Here is a 5,251-nt window from a genome sequence, read left to right on the forward strand (position 1 = left end):
TTTTCTTTTTTCATGCCAAAGTCTTTCATCAAGAAGTATTTTAAATGGATTTCCGAAAAATAAAAAATAATGCAATAAGATTTTGGATGACAAACATCACATCTAGTCAATAGTCTTGTAAGAGCTGAGTGTTGAGGAGATTATTGCCTTACTGAATCTAGTGTTACTTGAGTGGCTTCGTTATATAGTTCTATTATTTGATTATTGAATGACAAAATAGCAAATTGTGCGGACAACAAAAACAAATTTTAAAAGGTAAAAACTTCTATGAACTTTTTTTTATACAAACCAATGAAAATAACATTTAACCGTGGAAAGGTTGCAATACTAATTTTCTTGAATAATTTGATAGTATTTCGTATAAGGTTATTTAGTTCAGAGGTCGTTCATGTAGAAGTGTAGAACTTATAACAAAATGTAACAAGTTCGTCCATATATCTAGAAAAATGCCTTTTTTTTTAATTAGTTTTTGTTACCCTAAATTCCTTTTTTATTTAGGGGATTTTTTGTGACTTCTTATACAAACATCTGTAAGCAATAATGAAAATTAGTGATTATCACTCCCAACTCCCAAAATTCACAATTTTGCAACCCAAAATAATAATATAAAAGAAAATCACCACCATTAAATAACCAAGTAATAATTACATGACCAAAAACTGCTTCTTGGTGGACATTAAACTAAAGCTTAACAGCCACCAATTTGAAGACTTTAGTTATATAAACAACTTACTGCAAAATAATATCAATTCACCAAACTTGAATAAATAAAGCCACAACTCAATCAGGTAATAAAGCTAAAGTTAATATCTTTTCCCTAGGATCACACCAAGAACTATGGACACCAGTGCAACTCCCAGGATAAACTTGATGTTCATGCTGGAAGAAGCTTCGGCTGTTGGAGTCTGAACCACTGAGGATGATGGTGAGGTTTGTGCAGACAATTTTTCTGATTTCTTGCTCTTACGCTTTGTCGGGCTAGAAATCATTGATCCGATATCTCTGGACCTCACTTCTGTTTCGCCCTCTTTGGTATCAGCGTTGCTTTCATCGACCTGTAAACAATAAAGGAAGATCACTCAACATATGCTACTTTGTACTCCTATACTGCAATCTTCATACATAACAGTCAAGGTAGATTAACCATCTAATGTTAGTTTTGATTTCTTGTAAAGATGACGGGGCCAATGTGTGTGAAAAGTGGGAAGGGCACAAAGGTACACACCCCAAAAGGGTATGATCCAGGTCGCCTGATAAAACCACCCAGGCTCTATTTACCAGGGTCGTCCCTCAAGGACGGCCTTGATGGTAATCTGCATTTCTAATTATAACTATCTTTGTAGGAATTTCACTATGACCACATTGATCAAGTTGGTACTTTGAGGGGTGGGGGGACTGGTAGTTAAAACTTCAAAAAAAACTGACCTTTTGTTTAGATGCTGCTACAACCTTCTGGAGTTTTTTGCTCGAATTCCTCAATTTTCTTTCCAAGAAGCATGATTTCTTTATTTTTGGCATCAAGCTCTTCAGAAGTACGACTCTTGGCAGCTTCCAATTCAGAGACCTTTGCTGAACTTTCCTCTTTCTGTTTGACCAGCAAAGCAGATAAACGTATATAAGCCAATGGTATTTAAGTCTAAAATGGTTGTCATAACAGCATCATAATAATAGGGAATGAAGGAGATTTATAACTAACCAGCTTAGTTAAATTGGCCTCTGCAAGCTGCAGCTCTTCATTTAGTTTCAAAACCCTTTCATTCAATAAATCTCGATCTTGGAGTTTTTGCACATGATGTTCCAACTGAGAAGTCAAATCAACCTCTCTCGTGGTAGCAGATGTTTGGAGATTTTTAACCTACAAAAAAAAAAAAAAAAAAAAAAGTTTCTTTATATATTTCAAAACAAACAAATTAGATTTAATTCAGGTTCAAAATTCATTTAACACCTACCTCTTCTTTCAATTGAGCCTCGGTTGCCTGATATTGCTCTTCAAGTTCTTTCAACCTTGCTTGCAGGGCAGATTTCTCAGTTATTTCAACCTTTAGATTGTCAATCTCGGCCTTTGAAGCATCTTCTTTTCCTCTATATTCTTTCAGCTGCTCTTCTAGTTGGACCACAACAGCTTGATGTTCTTTAATGGTTTCATGAAGCTGGCTGCTCTCCTTTAAAAACTGCAGATATCTGTCGGAGGTAATTTATTATTACATAATGTTTGATAAAAGAACTAGGAAATAAAAACATAACATGAAGTTTTTTAAGGTACAAACCTCAGACTGAAGCCTTTCCTTTTCAGAAGTTAGCTCCTGGCGTAACTCCTCATTCGCCTTGTCTGATAAGAAACATTTTGCAGCAATATCTTCCTTCTCATCAAGAGCATGTGATAATTTAGCTTGGAGATCACTTTGTTCAGTCTCAGCCAAAGCCAGATCCTGAGTGAGCTTCATATTGGCCTCAGCCAAGGCCTCATTACGTGTCTCAACTAGCCCCAACTGAGCCTGCCGTTCATCAGCCAATTTTGCCTGCTCCTGTAATTTCAAAAGCAAATCTTCAACTTCCAGTTTTCGAGATTCAGCGATCCCTGACACCTCAAGGGCCTCTTCCTGGTACTTCTTCAGCTGGTCTTCGAGGGAACTTAACTTTTCATTTAACTCCTTGATCTCCAACTCCCTTTGAGCTAATGTCTCAACTGTAACCTGCAGCTGTTCAATCTCAGCTTTTCTTGATTCAGCGATCCCAGAGGCTTCACGAGCTGAATCCTGGTGTACTGTTACTTGCCCTTCAAGAGAAATAACCTTTTCGTTCAATTCCTTTACTTCCATTTCCTTTTGTCCTAATTTTTCAGTCAAGTCTTCGATTTCAACTTTTCTAGACTCAACAATCCCTGAAACCTCTAGAGCCTCTTCTTGGTGTTTCTTCAGCTGGTCTTCAAGAGAGCTTATCTTTTCGTTCAAATCCTTGATCTCTAACTCTTTTTGGGCCAATGCCTCAACTGATACTTGCAACTGTTCAATTTCAGATTTTCTTGATTCAGCGATCCCAGAAGCTTCAAGAGCTGCTTCTTTATGTACTGTCAGCTGCTCTTCAAGGGAAGTAAGCTTTTCATTCAACTCCTTTACTTCAATCTCCTTCTGACTTAATTTTTCAACCAGGTCTTCAATTTGAACTTTTCTAGATTCAGCTATCCCAGATACTTGACCGGCCTCTTCTTCATGAACCTTTACCTGGCCTTCAAGGGAAGCAAGTTTCTCCTTCAATTCTGTAACTTCAAGCTCTTTCTGAGATAATTTGTCAGCCATCTCTCTAATTTCAACTTTGTTTGATTCGGCAATTCCCTCTGCTTCATGAGCCTCCTCTTCATACTTTTTTACTTGGCCTTCAAGAGCTACAAGTTTTTCACTGAGTTCCTTGATTTCGGCCTCTTTATCATCTAATGTAGCAACAGTCTCCTTTAACTGTTCTATTTCCACCTTTCTAGACTCGGCTATCCCAGATGCTTCACGAGCCTCCTCCTCATATGCTTTCACTTGGCTTTCAAGGGTACTCAACCGTGCACCCAACTCCTCGACTTCCTTCTCTTTCTCAGCTAGTCTACCACTTGTTTCCTTCAACTGTTCCTCAGCCTGCGAATGACGAGCTTCAGCAGCAGAGTGCTGCTCAAAAGATCTCGAGTGTTGCTCAGTTAACTCGGTGATAGTATTCATGTGAGAGGCAAGTTGAAGAGAAGTGGCTTCTTTTTCTGCATCAGCCGAATTAAGCAATTCCTGAAGCTTATCAACCTTGTTCATCAGCTGCGAGTTTGTTTCCACCAAAAGTTCCTTCTCTGAAAGAGATTGTGCCACTTTACCCTCAGCTTCCTCAATCATCTTTTTTAAGTTCTTCATTAGAGCTTTCTAAGGAATATACCTTAGCAGCACTCTGATGCAATTCTTCTGTTAGAGATGCAGCCTTCAAAGCTGCTTCACCCACCTGTTCTTCATAACTCTGTACCTTATCTTCAAGAATCTTAAGTTTCTCAGACAATGAGTTAGCCTCACACTCCTTTTCGCTAAAATTTGCCATTGTCTCTTGCATTTTTACCTCAAAGTCCCTAGTAGAAGAACAATGTGAGCATTGAAGGAGATCAAATTGGCATCAATATCACTCATTTTTGTTAAAATATCTTTACAACTTAGGGATAAAATTAGAGAACAATCATTAAATATTAACCAATTGTAATTAATATTAGATAACGGATACCGCAATATCCAATCCGAAAGATTTCGAATATCTGAAATTTTCGGATTAGATTGATATCCGAGGATTCAGAATAGGCCCAAGTACAATACATTACAAGTTATAATATAATTAGCAAACACGGTACAACTTTACGCACAACTCCATTCAATAGTGATGTTGATGCCAACTTGATCTCCTTCAATGATCAAACCATTAACACCACTACCAACATGAAATTCCTTAGTGTCCCTCAAGAGTTGTGTAAGACCACTTGATTGACAACTCAAATTTATTGCAATACGCAAGAAGGAATCATGTGGAACAGCAACAACGGGTCTAAGCAGCTCCATATCAAAATCCTTGCATGGAACTTCTAAAACATCTTCTTCTAGCCTCTCAAAAAGCACAATCCGATGATATAATTTCTCATAAGGCGTTTCGTACCCATATTCACCATAGCTAACAACAAGATTACCATAAATTTTGCAACAAGCTTGAGTAGAATGTTCACCATTGAAAAGGAAACGAATCTTTAGGTAGCCTTCAATGCATGAGAGAAGACCGTGTAATGTATAGCCGCAAAGCTATGCTCTTGCACACTTCTTATAACTGAGCACAAGAGGCAATCATGCCAAAAACTCAAATGTTTATCAATTCCAACACTCGAGTGAGCTAGCCCTTTGATCGACACACGACCCTCAACATCCTCAAGGTCTACTGACACATAAAACTGTCCCCTGGTATGAGAGCATCTCCAGGGCCTTTTAGAGGTAATAAATTGCAGCCAGGGGATAAGATAACAGGATCAGTTTTGTCTCTTTTGAAGAGATTAAATACGCCATAGGTGCTGCAAAAGTTAACCATGCCATAGAGATTCAACTGCTCCTCATTTTGGCGACCGATAAATACAGAAAACACCTCTGCTACAGGAAATACTGGAATACTTGGTGAGTTAGGCTGAACATAAATGCGAGTAAGTCAGCATTGAAACAGTAATTACATCCAAGACTAGCTGAAGTGATAAAGGAAAGCCAAA

General features: G+C 38.0%; 1 pseudogene; it reads right to left on the reverse strand.

Moving 5' to 3' along the window:
* Positions 1-598: 598 nt before the first annotated feature.
* LOC110697079 lies at positions 599-5,172 on the reverse strand (annotated as a pseudogene).
* Between the last annotated feature and the right edge of the window lie 79 nt (positions 5,173-5,251).

Source organism: Chenopodium quinoa, unplaced genomic scaffold (assembly GCF_001683475.1).
Source record: "Chenopodium quinoa cultivar QQ74 unplaced genomic scaffold, ASM168347v1, whole genome shotgun sequence".
Classification (NCBI taxonomy): domain Eukaryota; kingdom Viridiplantae; phylum Streptophyta; class Magnoliopsida; order Caryophyllales; family Amaranthaceae; genus Chenopodium; species Chenopodium quinoa.